This window comes from Lipotes vexillifer, unplaced genomic scaffold, assembly GCF_000442215.2.
Source record: "Lipotes vexillifer unplaced genomic scaffold, Lipotes_vexillifer_v1.1 scaffold253, whole genome shotgun sequence".
Taxonomy (NCBI): domain Eukaryota; kingdom Metazoa; phylum Chordata; class Mammalia; order Artiodactyla; family Lipotidae; genus Lipotes; species Lipotes vexillifer.
In genome coordinates, this window is record NW_006780322.1 from 257,575 (window position 1) to 277,435 (window position 19,861).

The window sequence follows — 19,861 nt, forward strand, 5'->3', positions numbered from 1 at the left end:
AACCAATGCCACAGAAATAAGGATTATAAGAGAATAAATACTGTGAACAACTGTATACCAACAAATTGGATAGCCAAGAAGACATACATAAATCCCTAGAAAGACACAACCTACCAAGACTGAATCATGAAAAAATAGAAAATCTGAACAAACATGTAACTAGCAAGGAGATTCAATCAGTAATCAAAAATCTGCCAACACAGAAAAGCCAAGGACCAGATGGCTTCAATCATCGTCAACAAAATACTAGCACATAGAATTCACAACACATTAAAAGACGTATGTATACACCATGATCAAGTGGGAATTAACCATGGAATGTAAGGATGATTCAACACATAAAAATCAACCAATATGGGACTTCCCTGGTGGCGCAGTGGTTGGGAATCTGCCTGCCAATGCAGGGGACACGGGTTCGAGCCCTGGTCAGTGAGGATCCCACATGCTGTGGAGCAACTAAGCCCGTGCTACTGAGCCTGCGCTCTAGAGCCTGCAAGTCTGTGTGCCACAACGAGGACCCAATGCAGCCAAAAATAAATAAATAAAATAAAATAAATAAATAATTTTAAAAAATCAACCAATATAATACTTCACCTTAACAGAATGAAGGACAAAACCACACGATCATCTTGACTGATACAGAAAAAGCAGTTGACAATGCTCAACACCATTTGAGTGCATGAAAAAGCACTCAACAAATCGAATGGAAGGAAACTAATCAATATAATAAAGGCCATTTATGAGGGCCCACAACTAACTCACACCACACTCAACAGTGTAAAACTGAAAGCTTTTCCTCTAAGACCAGGAACAAGGCAAGAATGCCCACTCTTGTCACTTCTATTCAACACATTATTGGAAGTCCCAGCTACAGCAAAGAGACCCCAGGAATAAACTCTCACACACATGGTCAAATGATTTTCAGCAAAGGTATCCAGACCATTCAATGGGAAAAGGATAGTCTTTTCAACAATTGTTGCTCATAAAACTGGATATCCACATGCAAAAGAATGAAGTTACACTCTCACCTAGCAACATATACAAAACTCAACTCTAAATGGACCAAAGACTTAAATGTTAAGACCTAAAACTATAAAACACTTAGAAAACTCAGAGCAAAAGTTGCACAACAGCAGATTTGGCAATGATTTCCTGGATATGATACCAAAGGCACAAGCAACAAAAGAAACAACAGACAAACTGGATTTCATGAAAATTTTTAAATTCTGTATATCAGAAGACACCATCAACAGAATAAAAAGGAAACCTGCTGTATAGCACAGGGAACTCTACTCAGTGCTCTGTGGTGACCAAACTGGAAAGGAAATCCAAAAAAGAGGGGATATACGTATACATATAGCTGATTCACTTCACTGTACAGCAGAAACTAACACAACATTGTAAAGCAACTACACCCCAATTAAAAAAAAAAAAGAGTAAACAGGCAACCCACAGAATGGGGGAAAATATTTGCAAATCATATGTCTGATATGAGATTAATATCCATAATATATAAAGAACTCAAACTCAAAAACAAAAACAAAACACCCAATTAACCAATTATCAAATGGGCAAAGAACTTGCTGAGCCATTTCTCCAAACATATACAAATGGCCAATAAGCACATGAAAAGATGCTCGACATCACTAATCATTAGAAAAATACAAATCAGAACTACAATGAGGGACTTCCCTGGTGGTCCAGTGGTTAAGACTCTGTGCTCCCAATGCAGGGGGCCCAGGTTCGATCCCTGGTCAGGGAACTGGATCCCACATGCCACAACTAAGAATTCACAAGCCACAACTAAAAGATCCCACGTGCCGCAACGAACACCCAGTGCAGCCAAATAAATAAATAAATATTTAAAATATAAATTAATAAAATAAATAACCAACAAGGACCTACTGTAAAAACAATTTTAAAAAACCTACAATGATAGGGCGAGAGAGAGACGTGGACATATATATACTAACAAACGTAAGGTAGATAGCCAGTGGGAAGCAGCCACATGGCACAGGGAAACCGGCTCTTTGTGGCTGTCTGGAGGGGTGGGATAGGGAGGGTGGGAGGGAGGGAGACAAAGAGGGAAGAGATATGGGAACATATGTATATGTATAACTGATTCACTCTGTTATAAAGCAGAAACTAACACACCATTGTAAAGCAATTATACCCCAATAAAGATGTTAAAAAATAAAAAAGGAAAAAAAAAAAAAACCTACAATGAGACATCACCTCACACTCATCAGGATGACTGCTATCAAAAACAAAAAAAAAGGAAGAGAGAAAAAATAACAAATGTTGGTGAAGATGTGGACAAACTGGGACCCTTGTGTCATGTTGGTGGAAATATAAAATGGTGCAACCACTGTGGAAAACAGGAGGGAGTTTCCTTAGAAAACTAAAAATAGAACTACCACATGATCTGGCAATCCTACTTCTGAGTATATATCCAAAAGAACTGAAGGCACTGTCTCAAAGAGATATTTACAAACCCATGTTCACAGCAGCACTACTCACAATAGCCAATAGGCAGAAACAATCCAAGTGTCTTATTAACTGATAAAGGGATAAACAAAATATGATACAAAAGAGGATTCTGGAGAACATCGCGGAAGAGTGAGACGCAGAGATCATCTTCCTCCCCACAGATACATCAGAAATACATCTACACGTGGAGCTACTCCTATAGAACACCCACTGATCACTGACAGAAAACCTCAGACCTCCCAAAAGGCAAGAAACTCCCCACGTACCTGGATAGGACAAAAGAAAAAACAGAGACAAAAGAATAGGGATGGGACCTGCACCAGTGGGAGGGAGCTGAGAAGGAGGAAAGGTTTCCACACACTAAAAGCCCCTTCACGGGCGGAGACTGCGGGTGGCAGAGGTGGAAGCTTCAGAGCCACAGAGCAGAGCGCAGCCACAGGGGTGCGGAGGGCAAAGCGGAGAGATTCCCGCACAGAGGATCAGTGCCGACCAGCACTCACCAGCCCGAGAGGCTTGTCTGCTCACCCACCGGGACTGGTGGAGGCTGGGAGCTGAGGCTCGGGCTTCGGGCAGATCCAAGGGAGAGGACTGGGCTTGGCGCCATGAACACAGCCTGAAGGGGTTAGTGCGCCACTGCTAGCCAGGAGGGAGTCCAGGGGAAGTCTGGAGCTGAGAAGAGACAAGAGACTTTTTCTTGCCTCTTTGTTTCCTGGTGCGAGACGAGAGGGGATTAAGAGCGCTGCTTAAAGGAGCTCCAGAGACGGGGCGAGCCACGGCTATCAGCGCCGACCCCAGAGACGGGCATGAGACACTAAGGCTGCTGCTGCAGCCACCAAGAAGCCTGTGTGCGAGCACAGGTCACTATCCCCACCTCCCATCCCGGGAGCCTGTGTAGCCCGCCACTGCCAGGGTCCTGTGATCCAGGGACAATTTCCCGTGAGAACGCAGGCACGCCTCAGGCTGGTGAAACGTCACGCCGGCCTCTGCTGCTGCAGGCTCGCCCCGCATCGGTACCCCTCCCTCCCCCCGGCCTAAGTGAGCCAGAGCCCCCAATCAGCTGCTCCTTTAACCCCGTCCTGTCTGAGTGAAGAACAGACGCCCTCAGGCGACCTACAACGCAGAGGAGGGTCCCAATCCAAAGCTGAACCCCGGGAGCTGTGCAAACAAAGAGAAAGGGAAATTTTTCCCAGCAGCCTCAGAAGCAGCGGATTAATGCTCCACAATCAACTTCATGTACCAAGCATCTGTGGAATACCTGAAGAGACAACGAATCATCCCAAATTGAGGAGGTGGACTTTGGGAGCAAGATAGATTATTTTTTGCCCGTCTCTTCTTTTTGTGAGTGTGTATGTGTAGGCTTCTGTGTGAGATTTTGTCTGTATAGCTTTGCTTTCACCATTTGTCCTAGGGTCTGACCGTCCAGTTTTTTTCTTTTTTTTTTTTACTTAAAAAAATTTTTTTCTTAATATTTTTATTTTAATAACTGTATTTTATTTTATCCTACTTTATTTTATCCTCCTACCTTCCTTCCTTCTTTTCTTTCTCTCTTTCTATTTTTTCTCCCTTTTATTCTGAGCCATGTAGATGAAAGGCTCTTGGTGCTCCAGCCAGGGATCAGTGCTGTGCCTCTGAGGTGGGAGAGCCAACTTCAGGACACTGGTCCACAAGAGACCCCCCAGCTCCACGTAAAATCAAACTACGAAAATCTCCCAGAGATCTCCATCTCAACACCAAGACCACACCCAGCTTCACTCAATGACCAGCGAGCTACAGTGCTGGACACCCTATGCCAAACAACTAACAAGACAGGAACACAGCCCCATCCATTAGCAGAGAGGCTGCCTAAAATCATAATAAGGCTACAGACACCCCAAAACACACCACCAAACGTGGACCTCCCCACCAGAAAGACAAGATCCAGCCTCATCCACCAGAACACAGGCACTAGGCCCCTCCACCAGGAAACCTACACAACCCACTGAACCAACCTTAGCCACTGGGGACAGACACCAAAAACAACGGGAACTACGAACCTGCAGCCTGCGAAAAGGAGACCCCGAACACAGTAAGATAAGCAAAATGAAAAGACAGAAAACCACACAGCAGATGAAGGAGCAAGGTAAAAACCCAACACACCTAACAAATAAAGAGGAAATAGGCAGTCTACCTGAAAAAGAATTCAGAATAATGATAGGAAAGATGATCCAAAATCTTGGAAATAGAATAGACAAAATGAAAGAAACATTTAACAAGGACCTAGAAGAACTAAAGAAGAAACAAGCAATGATGAACAACACAATAAATGAAATTAAAAATACTCTAGAAGGCATCAATAGCAGAATAACTGAGGCAGAAGAACGGAAAAGTGACCTGGAAGATAAAATAGTGGAAATAACTACTGCAGGGCAGAATAAAGAAAAAAGAATGAAAAGAACTGAGGACAGTCTCAGAGACCTCTGGGACAACATTAAATACACCAACATTCGAATTATAGGGGTCCCAGAAGAAGAGAAAAAGAAAGGGACTGAGAAAATATTTGAAGAGATTATAGTTGAAAACTTCCCTAATATGGGAAAGGAAATAGTTAATCAAGTCCAGGAAGCACAGAGAGTCTCATACAGGATAAATCCAAGGAGAAATACGCCAAGACACATATTAATCAAACTATCAAAAATTAAATACAAAGAAAACATATTAAAAGCAGCAAAGGAAAAACAACAAATAACACACAAGGGAATCCCCATAAGGTTAACAGCTGATCTTTCAGCAGAAACTCTGCAAGCCAGAAGGGAGTGGCAGAACGTATTTAAAGTGATGAAGGAGAAAAACCTACAACCAAGATTACTCTACCCAGCAAGGATCTCATTCAGATTTGATGGAGAAATTAAAACCTTTAAAAACAAGCAAAAGCTGAGAGTTCAGCACCACCAAACTAGCTTTACAACAACTGCTAAAGGAACTTCTCTAGGCAAGAAACACAAGAGAAGGAAAAGACCTACAATAATAAACCCCAAACAATTAAGTAAATGGAAATAGGAACATACATATCGATAATTACCTTAAATGTAAATGGATTAAATGCTCCCACGAAAAGACACACACCGACTGAATGGATACAAAAACAAGACCCGTATATAAGCTGTCTACAAGAAACCCACTTCAGACCAGGGACACATACAGACTGAAAGTGAGGGGATGGAAAAAGATATTCCATGCAAATGGAAATCAGAAGAAAGCTGAAGTAGCAATTCTCATATCAGACAAAATAGACTTTAAAATAAAGACTATTACAAGAGACAAAGAAGGACACTACATAATGATCAAGGAATAGATCTAAGAAGAAGGTATAACAGTTGTAAATATTTATGCACCCAACATAGGAGCACCTCAATACATAAGGCAAATACTAACAGCCATAAAAGGGGAAATAATAACACAATCATAGTAGGGGATTTTAACACCCCACTTCCACCAATGGACAGATCATCCAAAATTAAAATAAATATGGAAACGTAAGCTTTAAATGATACATTGAACAAGATGGACTTAATTGATATTTATAGGACTTTTCATCCAAAAACAACAGAATACACATTTTTCTCAAGTGCTCATGGAACATTCTCCAGGATAGATCATATCTTGGGTCAATAATCTAGTCTTGGTAAATTTAAGAAAACTGAAATCATATCAAGTATCTTTTCTGACTACAACACTAGGAGACTAGAGATCAATTACAGGAAAAGATCTGTAAAAAATACAAACACATGGAGCTAAACAATACACTACTTAATAGCGAAGTGATCACTGAAGAAATCAAAGAGGAAATCAAAAAATACCTAGAAACAAATGACAATGGAGACTCGACAACCCAAAGCCTATGGGATGCAGCAAAAGCAGTTCTAAGAGGGAAGTTTATAGCAATATAATCCCACCTTAAGACACAGGAAACATTTCAAATAAACAACCTAACCTTGCACCTAAAGCAATTAGAGAAAGAAGAACAAACAAACCCCAATTTAGCAGAAGGAAAGAAATCATAAAGATCAGATCAGAAATAAATGAAAAAGAAATGAAGGAAACGATAGCAAAGATCAATAAAACTAAAAGCTGGTTCTTTGAGAAGATAAACAAAATTGATAAACCATTAGCTAGACTCATCAAGAAAAACAGGGAGAAGACTCAAATCAATAGAATTAGAAATGAAAAAGGAGAAACAACAACAGACACTGCAGAAATACAAAGGATCATGAGACATTACTACAAGCAGCTCTATGCCAATAAAATGGATAACCTGGAAGAAATGGACAAATTCTTAGAAATGCACAACCTGCCGAGACTGAACCAGGAAGAAATAGAAAATATGAACAGACCAATCACAAGCACTGAAATTGAAACTGTGATTAAAAATCTTCCAACAAACAAAAGCCCAGGACCAGAGGGCTTCACAGGCGAATTCTATCAAACATTTGGAGAAAAGCTAACACCTATCCTTCTCAAACTCTTCCAAAATATAGCAGAAGGAGGAACACTCCCAAACTCATTCTATGAGGCCACCATCACCCTGATACCAAAACCAGACAAAGATGTCACAAAGAAAGGAAACTACAGGCCAATATCACTGATGAAAATAGATGCAAAAATCCTCAACAAAATACTAGCAAACAGAATCCAACAGCACATTAAAAGGATCACACACCGTGATCATGTGGGGTTTATTCCAAGAACGCAAGGATTCTTCAATATACACAAATCAATCAACGTGATACACCATATTAACAAATTGAAGGAGAAAAACCATATGATCATCTCAATAGATGCAGAGAAAGCTTTTGACAAAATTCAACACCCATTTATGATAAAAACCCTGCAGAAAGTAGGTGTAGAGGGAACTTTCCTCAATATAATAAAGGCCGTATATGACAAGCCCACAGCCAACATCATCCTCAATGGCGAAAAACTGAAAGCATTTCCACTAAGGTCAGGAACAAGACAAGGTTGCCCACTCTCACCACTCTTATTCAACATAGTTTTGGAAGTTTTAGCCACAGCAATCAGAGAAGAAAAGGAAATAAAAGGAATCCAAATCGGAAAAGAAGAAGTAAAGCTGTCACTGTTTGCAGATGACATGATACTATACATAGAGAATCCTAAAGATGCTACCAGAAAACTACTAGAGCTAATCAATGAATTTGGTAAAGTAGCAGGATACAAAATTAATGCACAGAAATCTCTGGCATTCCTATATACTAACGATGAAAAATCTGAAAGTGAAATCAAGAAAACACTCCCATTTACCATTGCAACAAAAAGAATAAAATATCTAGGAATAAACCTACCTAAGGAGACAAAAGACCTGTATGCAGAAAATTATAAGACACTGATGAAAGAAATTAAAGATGATACAAACAGATGGAGAGATATACCATGTTCTTGGATTGGAAGAATCAACATTGTGAAAATGACTCTACTCCCCAAAGCAATCTATAGATTCAATGCAATCCCTATCAAACTACCACTGGCATTTTTCACAGAACTAGAACAAAAAATTTCACAATTTGTATGGAAACACAAAAGACCCCGAATAGCCAAAGCAATCTTGAGAACAAAAAATGGAGCTGGAGGAATCAGGCTGCCTGACTTCAGACTATACTACAAAGCTACAGTAATCAAGACAGTATGGTACTGGCACAAAAACAGAAAGATAGATCAATGGAATAGGATAGAAAGCCCAGAGATAAACCCATGCACATATGGTCACCTTATCTTTGATAAAGGTGGCAGGAATATACAGTGGAGAAAGGACAGCCCCTTCAATAAGTGGTGCTGGGAAAACTGGACAGGTACATGTAAAAGTATGAGATTAGATCACTCCCTAACACCATACACAAAAATAAGCTCAAAATGGATTAAAGACCTAAATGTAAGGCCAGAAACTATCAAACTCTTAGAGGAAAACATAGGCAGAAAAGAAGCCCCAACCCAGCCATAAATAAATAAATAAATAAATACATTGTGTATTATTAAAAAAAAAAAAAAAAAAACTACAAATAGAACGACCATATGACCCAGCAATCTCACTACTGGGCATACACCCTGAGAAAACCATAATTCAAAAAGTTATGTACCAAAATGTTCATTGCAGCTCTATTTACAATAGCCAGGACATGGAAGCAACCTAAGTGTCCATCCACAGATGAATGGATAAAGAAGATGTGGCACATATATACAATGGAATATTACTCAGCCATAAAAAGAAACAAAACTGAGTTATTTGTAGTGAGGTGGATGGACCAAGAGTCTGTCATACAGAGTGAAGTAAGTCAGAAAAAGAAAGACAAATACCGTATGCTAACACATATATATGGAATGGAAGAAAAAAATGTCATGAAGAGCCTAGGGGTAGGACAGGAATAAAGACACAGACCTACTAGAGCATGGACTTGAGGATATGGGGAGGCGGAAGGGTAAGCTGTGACAAAGTGTGAGAGTGGCATGGACATATATACACTACCAAACGTAGGGTGTATAGCTAGTGGGAAGCAGCGCATGGCACAGGGAGATCAGCTCGGTGCTTTCTGACCACCTAGAGGGGTGGGATAGGGAGGGTGGGAGGGAGGGACGAAGGGAGACGCAAGAGGGAAGAGATATGGGAACATATGTATATGTATATCTGATTCACTCTGTTGTAAAGCAGAAACTAACATACCATTTTAAAGCAATTATACTCCAATAAAGATGTTAAAAGTACAAGAGAATATTATTCAGCCTTAAAAGGAAGTTAATCTGGTCACATGTTACAACGTGCATGAGAGGACATTAAGCTAAGTGAAATAAGCCAATCACAAAAGACCAATACTGTATGATTCCTCTTAAATGAGGTATCCAGATTAATCAAATTCTCAGAAACACAAAGTAGAATGGTTGTTACTAGGGGCTGGGGTGAGAGGGAATGCAGAGTTGGTTGTTTACAGGTGCAGAGTTTCAGTTTAAGAGTTCAGGACATTGGTTGCACAACAGTGTTAACATATTTAACATTATTGAACTGTACACTTTAAAATGGTTAATGTGGTTAAGATGTTATGTGTATTTTACCACATAAAATTTAAAAAAAATTTTTCAATCCCCACATAAACCAAAACAGAAAATTTCTTTATTTCTTTTACAAGAAATACTAAGGGAAGTGCCTAAGGGACATTTCAGAATGATAAAAGGGTCAACCCACCAAGACTACCTAATAATTAAAAATATATATGCACCTAGCATTAGAGCTCCAAAACACCTTAAGTAAAAACTAACAGAACTGGGAACTGCCCTGGTGGTGCAGTGATTAAGAATCCACCTGCCAATTCAGGGGACATGGGTTCGAGCTCTGCTCCGGTAAGATCCCACATGCCGCAGAGCAACCAAATCCATGCACCACAGCTACTGAGCCTGCGTTCTAGAGCCCACAAGCCACAGCTACTGAGCCCATGTGCTGCAACTGCGCCCAGAGCCCATGTTCCGCAAAGGGAGAGGCCACTGCAATGAGAAGCCCGGGCACCACAGCAAAGAGTAACCCCCACTCCCACAACTAGGGAAAAAGCACGCATGCAGCAACGAAGACCCAACACAGCCAAAAATAAATAAATAAATAAGGTTATTAAAAAAAAAAAAAAAAAACTAACAGAACTGAAGGAAAAAAGAGACAATCCAACAATAATTAGACCTCAATACTCCAGGTTCCAAAAGCAGTGGATGGATAGAGATTCTGTGGATGATTCTTGAACATTAAAAAACAAACAAACAAACAAAAAAACAGAGCAAATGTCAATGCCTCTCCTATATACCAGCAATGAACAACTGGAATTTGAAATTAAAAACACAATACCATTGGGGCTTCCCTGGAGGTCCAGTGGTTAAGACTCCACACTTCTGCTGCAGGGGGTGCAGGTTTGATCCCTGGTCAGGAAACTAAGATCCCACATGCCACACGGCATGGCCAAAAAAACCCTCAAAAAACAAAAAACACCACAATACCATTTACATTAGCACCCCCAAAATTAAATACTTAGGTATAAACCTAACCAAATATATACAAGATCTACATGAGGGAACCTATAAAACTCTGGCGAAAGCAATCAGAAAGGAACTAATTAAACGCATAGTCCTTTTTCATGGTTAGAAAGTCTCAATACTATCATCGTCAGTTCCTCACAACCTGTTGTATAGATTCAATACAATTCCAATCAAAATCCAAGAAAATTATTTTGTGGATATTGACAAACTGGTTCTAAAGTTTATATGAAGAGTCAAAATACCCAGCATAGCCAGCACAAAACTGAAGAAGCCAAAGTGGGAGGACTGATACTACTTGACTTAAAGACTTACTATAAAGCTACAGCAATCAGGAGTGTGGTATTGGTGAAAGACTAGACAAACAGATCACTGTAACACAACAGAGTCCAGAAATAGACCCACATAAAGACAACTGATAATTGACAAAGGAACAAAGGCAACGTAATGGAGCAAAGACAGTCTTTTCAACAAATTATGCTGGAATAACTGGACAGCCACATGCAAAAAGTGAATCTAGACACAGATCTTACCCCTTTCACAAAACTTAACTCAAAATGGATCATAGATGTAAATGTAGAATGCAAAACTATAAAAATTATAAAACACCTAGAAGATAATATAGGAGAAAACCTAGATCACCTTGGCTATGGTGATCACTTTTTAGGTACAACACGAAAGGCACAATCCCTGAAATAACTGATAAGCTGCACTCATCAAAATTAAAAACCTTTGTTCTGTGGAAGACAATGTCAAGAGAATGAGAAGACAAGGCACAGACTGGGAGAAGATATTTCTAATAGACATATCTGATAAGGACTGTTAACCAAAATATACAAAGAACTCTTAAAACTCAACAATATGAAAACAAACAACTTGGTTAGAAAATGGGCAACAGACCACCAAAGAAGATATACAACTGGAATAAGCATATGAAAAGATGCTGAGTATCACTTATCATTAGGGAACTGTAAAGTAAAACAATGAGACACTACTACCTACCTATTACAATAGTCAAAATCCAAAACACTGGCAACAAATGCTGCCGAGGATATGGAACAACAGGAACTCTCATTCACTGCTGAATGGTGGTGGGAAAGCAAAATGGTACAGTCACTTTGTAAGACAATTTGGCAGTTTCTTATAAAACTAAACATGTTATTAGCATACAATCTAGTAATCAAACTCCTTGGTACTGACCCAAATGGACTGAAAAGATATGTCTACACAAAAACCTGCACATGGATGTTTAGAGCAGCTTTACTCATAACTGCCAAAACTTGAAAGCAACTAAAATACCCTTTAGTAGGTGAATGGATAAGATAAACTGTGGTACATCTAGACAATGTAATATTATTCAGCACTAAAAAGAAATGAGCTGGGCTTCCCTGGTGGCACAGTGGTTAAGAGTCTGCCTGCCGATGCAGGGGACACAGGTTCATGCCCCAGTCTGGGAAGATCCCACATGCCACAGAGCGGCTGGGCCCGTGAGCCATGGCTGCTGAGCCTGCACGTCCAGAGCCTGTGCTCCGCAACGGGAGAGGCCACAACAGTGAGAGGCCCGCGTACCGCAAAAAAAAAAAAAAGAGAAAAGAAATGAGCTACCAAGTCATGAAAAGACATGGAGAAACTATATTGTACCATAATGGTGGATACATGCCATTATACGTTTGTCAAAAACCATAAAATGTACAATACCAAAAGTGAGCCCTAATGTAAACTCTGGCTTTGGATGTCAATGTAGATTCATTGTAACAAACACACTCCACTCTGATGTGGGATATAGACAGTGGAGGAGGCTGTGCATGTGTGGGGGCAGGAGGTGGATGGGAAATCTCTGTACTATCTGATCAATTTTTCTTTGAACCTAAAACTGCTCTAAAAAATGGTCTGTTGAGGGAATTCCCCGGGGTGGTCTAGTGGTTAGGATTCCATGCTTTCACTGCCAAAGGCACGGGTTCAGTCCCTGGTTGGGGAACTAAGATCCCACAAGCTGTGGGGTGCAGCAAAAAAAAACAAACAACAACAACATAGTCTATTGAAAAACAACCAAAACAAAAAAGCTCTGGTCCAGCAATGCAAGGAGTTAGCAAATCATCACTCCCATCCCCACAAAAAGAGAAAAAGCTGAACAAATTGAAAATCAACAACTCTTCTTACATCCACCAGAGAACTGAAATGAAGGGCAAACTACAGTCTCCCAAATTAGAGAGACAAACGGATACAGAGAATCACAACTTAATGGAACAGAATCCCAGAGCAGACACCACCATGGGAACCTGTACTAGGGTAGGCAAGCCTAAACTGTAATTGACAAATTGCTAGAGGCTCAGGGTAGACAACCCTGAGACTTAAAAGCTCCTGGGAAACAGTCTTAGAGGGGCTCCCACACTTTATGAGTTATACCTCCAGGAACTGTACCAGGTTCCACAGTTAAGATCAGAGAAAAATCTCCTCTCGCTCTGGCAGGGGGAGGGCAAAAGTAGCCATTTTGAAACAAGCCTAGAGCATTCTGTTCTTAACAAGACCTGCCCTCAAAAGAAACTATTTTACCAGAGCCTGGGGTTTTACCAGAGACTAAGTGATGTAGGGGAAGGGAAATACCCAACTCCAGCCCCCTTCTAGCTTTCCTGTCTCTCCTAAGGGGAAAACAATGAGAAACCCTAGTGAAGATCACAGCCCAGGGAAAGTCCTAATAATAGGACTATAGAACACCTACCCTCCACCCACACCTTACCACTACACCAACAGGGCTCCTGATAATAATGGTATATGAATGAAAGAACAGCACAACTCATACCTTACTTAAGAAGTCCTTAGAGGGACTTCCCTGGTGGCACAGTGGTTAAGAATCCGCCTGCCAACACAGGAGACACGGGTTCAAGCCCTGATCCAGGAAGATCCCACATGCCGCGGAGCAACAAAGCCCATGCACCACAACTACTGAGCCTGCACTCTGGAGTCCGCAAGCTGCAACTACTGAGTCCATGTGCCACAACTAATGAAGCCCACGCGCCTGGAGCCACCCCAACAAGAAGCCTGCGCACTGCAACAAAGAGCAGCCCCCACTCGCCGCAACTAGAGAAAGCCCGTGCACAGCAACAAAGACCCAACACAGCCAAAAATAAATAAATAAAAATAAATAAATTTATTTTAAAATTCCATATTTAAATTAAAAAAAAAGAAGTCCTTAGAGAAATCCAAAGACAACAGGGGGAACAAAAACAAGGTCACCAGAGGAAATTTTGGCCTTTGACACCTACAGCTTATAGCAAACAATAAACACAAAATCACCTCTAACCAGATAAACTTATAAAACTTCACATTAAAGGTCTATTTACTTCAGTTCCTTTCATATCATATTCATTCAGTACATGCCTGGCTTTCAACAAAAAAAATTACAAGACATACAAGACAAAAACAAAACTAGTTTGAAGACACAGAGCAAGCATCAGAACCAGAATCAGATAAGGCAGACATATTCGAGTTTCAGTTTGTAAAGATGAAGATGTTTTGGAGATGGATGGTAGTGAAGATTACAAAACAGTGTGAATGTACTTAATGCCACATAAAAATGGCTAAAATGGAGAAATTCCCTGGTGGTCCAGTGGTTAGGACTCAGTGCTTTCACTGCTGGGGCCATGGCTTCAACCCCTGGTCGAGGAATTCAGATCCTGCAAGCCACGCAGCGCAGCCAAAATAAATAATTTTTTTAAAAGGTTAAAATGGTAACTTTTATGTTATATATATTTTACCGCAATTTTTTTAAAAAGAAAAAGAAATCAAGTTGGAAAAAAAGAAATGAGCTACCAAACCATGAAAACACATGGAGGAAACTTAAATGCATATTGCTAAGTGAAAGAAGCCATTCTAAAAAGGCTACATAGGGACTTCCCTGGTGGCACAGTGGTTAAGAATCCGCCTGCCAATGCAGGGACACAGGTTTAAGCCCTGGTCTGGGAAGATCCCACATGCTGCAGAGCAACTAAGCCTGTGCGCCACAACTACTGAGCCTGCGCTCTACAGCCTGCAAGCTACAACTACTGAGCCTGCGTGCTGCAATTACTGAAGCCCATGCACCTAGAGCCCATGCTCCGCAATAAGAGAAGCCACCTCAATGAGAAGCTCGCACACCACAACGAAGAGTAGCCCCCACTCACCGCAAGCAGAGAAAAAGCCCACGCGCAGCAACAAAGACCCAACACAGTCAAAAATAAATAAATTTATTTTTAAAATAAATAAATAATAAAAAGGCTACATACTGTATGATTCTGACTATATGACTTTCTGGAAAAAGCAAAACTGTGGAGACAGTAAAAATAGCAGCAGCTGCCAGGGTTTCAGAAGAAGAAAGGGAGGGATAAACAGGTAGAGCACAAGGATTTTTTTTAGGCAGTGAAACTGTTCTGTGTGATACTGTAATAGTGGATATATGTCATTATACATTTGTCAAAACCCACAGAATGTACAAAAAGTGGACTCTGATAAAAACATGCACTTCAATTAATAATGTATCAATATCTGCTTACCGATTCTAACAAATGTGCCACCCTAATACAAGATGCTAAAAATAGAGAAAACAGGGGAGGAAAAAGAGGTACATGAGAATTCTGTACTTTCTGCTAAACATAAATCTGCTCCCAAAAAAGTCTATTAATTAAAATGAAAAAAAATGATAGCTACCTGTGACAAGACCAACAAGGAAATATAAGATGTGAATACTCTATAAACAAACTACGTCTATGGATATTATAGAACACTCCAGCCTAGGGTAGCAGAATACACCTCAGCATACACGGAACAACTCCAGGACAGACCATATGTTAGACCATAAAACAAGCCTCAAATTTTTTTTTTAATTTTATTTTATTGAAGTATAAGTGATTTACAATGTTGTGTTAATTTCTGCTGTACAGCACAGTGACTCAGTTATACACATAGCCTCAAATTTTTTAAATAACTGAAATCATGGAAAGTATATTCTCCAACCAAAATGGAATGAAATTAGAAATCAATAACAGAAGGCAATTGAGGAAATTCACAAATACGTGGAAATCAAGCAACAGACTCCTAAATAACCAATGGGTCAATAAAAGAAATGACAAAGAGAATTTTCAAACATTTTGAGATAGACAACAGGCAGAAAACAACCCAAATGTCCATCAATTGATGAATGGATAAAAAAATGTAGTATATACATACAATGGAATATTATTAAGTCATAAAAAGGAATGAAAAATTGATGTTATATACATGGATGTTTCCTAAAAACATTATGCTAAATGAAAGAGTCCAGTCATAAGACCACATATTGGAATTCGCTGGTGGTCCAGTGGTTAGGACTCGGTGCTCTCATTACCAAGGCCCTGGGTTCGATCACTGCTGGGGGAACTAAGATCCTGAAAGCTGTGCAGCATGCACCACATATTATATGATTCCATTTATATTAAAGGCCCAGAATAGGCAAACCTAAAGAGAGAGAAAGGAGATTAATGGTTGCTTAGCGGAATGGAAGCTAGAGGGGTGATAGCTAAAGTATACAGGGTTTCTTTTTGAGGTAATGAAAAAATTGTTCTAAAATTGTGGTGATGGCTGCACATATCTATTAATTTACTGAAACCACTGAATTGTGCATTAAAATTCAGGATAAATTGTATGGTATTTGAATTACATCTCAACAAAACTGTTAAAAATGTTTTTAAATAAGCCAAGTAAGCATTCAGCACATTAAGTAAAATTAAATAAAATAAATCTAGGGAAATAGTAAAAGATGAGAACTGAAATTAATGAGTTAAATGATGAAAAGCAATAGAATTAAACTTAAATCTAAGAGCTGTTTCCTTGGATGAAAACAATTAACAAGACAAATCCATAGCTGGTCAGATCAAGAGAAGAATAAAATATAATCATATAAAATCTGGAATGAGAAATGGAAATAACCACAGATGCAGTAGAAAAAAATAAGAATACTATGTAACACTGCATTATAATTAACCAGAAACCCTTGCTGAAATGATTTTCTAGAAAAATCATCAATTACAAAATTAACCCAAGAAAAGTGAGAAAGTATATACAGATTATAACCCTGAAAGGAATCCAGAGGCACAGTAGTTTCACAAGTGATTATTTTTCAAACATGCAAGAAAATTTTACATTATTTAAACTGTTCCAAGACACAGAAAAATAAAAATCTTCCCAGTACCTTGCAGAACAACGGCATAATTCTGATTCCAAATTTGACAAAGAAAGGTCAAGAAAACTTTTTCTTTAAAACTTAAACCATTATCATTTATCAAATATCTACAAATAAAATCCAGCACTTCCTTAAGAGAAAAATACGCAATAACTGATAGTTTTTATCCTATGAGCACAAGAAAGGATTAAAACTAAGAATAAAATCTGTATTAACAGGTCAAAAAAGATTAAGAATTGTACAGTGTAGATAAATTTGGAGATGGGGAGCAGGAAGGTGTAGGAATTCAGGCCTGTGTTCTCTCCTTCTATGAAATGGTAACCTGTTGATAGGAGAATGCTCAACATTGGGTGAAATCTAGAGGATAAGAGTGAAAAAGCAGGGCTTCCCTGCTTGTGGCGCAGTGGTTGAGAGTCCGCCTGCCGATGCAGGGGACACGGGTTCATGCCCTGGTCCGGGAAGATCCCACATGCCGTGGAGCGGCTGGGCCCGTGAGCCATGGCCGCTGAGCCTGCACGTCCAGAGCCTGTGCTCCGCAACAGGAGAGGCCACAACAGTGAGAGGCCCACGTACCGCAAAAAAAAAAAAAAAAAAAAAAAAGAGTGAAAAAGCAGAAGAAGCTGAAGGAGGAAACATAAAAAGGTTTCCAAGCACTGTTGATGACCCATTTAAAAGTTGGAGACCAGACTTCCCTGGTGGTGCAGTGGTTAAGAATCTGCCTGCCAATGCAGGGGACGCAGGTTCTGGTCCAGGAAGATCCCACATGCCATGGAGCAACGAAGCTCATGCACCACAACTACTGAGCCTACATACTGCAACTACTGAAGCCTATGCACTCTAGAGCCTGTGTGCCACAACCACTGAGCCCGCGTGCTGCAACTACTGAAGCACGTGCACCTAGAACCCAGTGCTCCACAACAAGAGATGCCACTGCAATGAGAAGCCCTCTCACTGCAATGAAGAGTAGCCCCCAGTCACCGCAACTAGAGAAAGCCCGCACACAGCAATGAAGACCCAATGCAGCCAAAAAAAAAAAAAAAAAATTTGGAGCCCAAGGGGTCAAAAGGTACAAACTTCCAGTTATAAGATAAGTAAGTACTAGGGATGCAATGCACAACATGATAAATATAATTAACACTGCTGTAATGTTATATACGAAAATTGTTAAGAGTAAATCCTAAGAGTTCTCAAACCAGAAAAGAATTTTTTTTCTATTTCTTTAATTTTCTAGCTATATGAGATGACTTATTGTGATAACCATTTCATGATGTATATAAGTCAAATCATTATGCTGTATATCTTAAACTTATACAGTGCTTTATGTCAATTATATTCAATAAAACTGGAAGAAAAGTAAATAAACAATAAAACTAAAAGAAAAAAAAAGTTGAAGACCAAGAATTTCTATGATACCAATCCACAGAATTGAATTATTTTCCCTAGCACAGTTCAGAAATTTAGGTTTAGGAATTACAAGTAGAGGTGTTTGAAATGGTCCATGTTGAATGGTCTGCAGGACCAGCATAAGACCAATAAAGCAAGGGCTCACTTCCCTGAACTCAAAAAAACTTGGTTGTAAGGCGGTCATATTTTGCATTGAACTTAAAATAGTTCCACGCCTTAGCTCAGTTTCATTAATATAGGACTTGCAAACTTAACACCTTACAGATCACCACTAGAACATCCTAATTGCCTACTAAGAAAGATACATGAGAGTGAATCAAATAATACAATTTTGTCATTTAACTTGAGACTAGACTGAATGAAATTAATGTTTCCTATCATTTGGTAGGAAATACCACTGAATACACTGAATTAAATACTATACAACAAACTCATCTTCAAAAATTTTATAGTTCAGGGCTTCCCTGGTGGTGCAGTGGTTAAGAATCTGCCTGCCAATACAAGGCACACAGGTTCCAGCCTTGGCCCGGGAAGATCCCACATGCCGCAGAGCAACTAAGCATGTGTGCCACAACTACTGAGCCTGCGCGCCTAGAGGCTGTGCTCCGCAAAAAGAGAAGCTACCGTGGGCTTCCCTGGTGGCGCAGTGGTTGGGAGTCCGCCTGCCGATGCGGGGGGCGCGAATTCGTGCCCCGGTCCGGGAGGATCCTGCGTGCCACGAAGCGGCTGGGCCCGTTGGCCATGGCCGCTGGGCCTGCGCGTTCGGAGCCTGTGCTCCGCCCTCGCTCACCGCAACTAGAGAAAGACCACGTACAGCAACGAAGACCCAACACAGCCAAAATTAAATTAATTAAAAAAAATGTTATAATAAATTTCTAGCAAGAAATATATTAAAATTTCTCCTTTAAACATTTTCCAACTTACACCAGTAAATCTTAGTATGTTAGTGAACAAAAAATTATTTTAATACTCTTTATATCATCTTAAAACTACCTTTTTTTTTTTTTTTTTTTTTTTTGCGGTACGGGGGCCTCTCACTGTTGTGGCCTCTCCCGTTGCGGAGCACAGGCTCCGGACACGCAGGCTCAGCGGCCATGGCTCCCGGCCCCAGCTGCTCCACGGCATGTGGGATCTTCCCAGACCGGGGCACGAACCCGTGACCCCTGCCATCGGCAGGCGGACTCTCAACCACTGCGCCACCAGGGAAGCCCCAAAACTACCTTTAATACAGCACATCACCCACACCTTCATATACCCTCCAAGGTAAACAGGATGATATCTGACTTCTCTCAAAAACAGAAACAAAACACCTCTACGGAAAAAGCACTCTGGGCTCTAAGAAGCAATATCTTCTATTACACATAGATCACTGTTAGACAGGATAATAATTTTTTCCCACTGGCTGTAGTAAGAGGTAAAGTGGTTTAGTTAAAATCTTCTAGGAATATTAAATTTATATATTAATAGTTATTCAAACAAGAAGTCATGGAACAAAATTAAAGTTAGGAGACCTCATCCACAAGTGTGGCTTTAATTATGGTCCATATGTAGATAACTTACAACTTGAAATGTCCAGCCCAGACCCCTCCTCTGATCTCTAAAACCAAACCCATAATCTTAACACCCATCCCAACCATCCCATCACCCCACCCCATGGCCACCACCCCTACCATAAACCTGGCCATATTTCAACCATTTATCCAATAACCTGACACCTTCTTT

The 19,861-nt window shown here is 40.1% G+C and overlaps 1 protein-coding gene and 1 non-coding gene across 2 annotated transcripts in view; one reads left to right on the top strand and one right to left on the bottom strand.

Moving 5' to 3' along the window:
* Positions 1-19,861, bottom strand: part of ALMS1 (ALMS1 centrosome and basal body associated protein) — a 236,820-nt gene that overhangs the window by 213,828 nt on the left and 3,131 nt on the right. The gene's annotated exons all lie outside the window — the stretch shown is intronic.
* On the top strand, positions 1,690-1,762 carry TRNAG-CCC (transfer RNA glycine (anticodon CCC)). Its single transcript has one exon. It is a non-coding gene; the product is annotated as a tRNA-Gly (tRNA).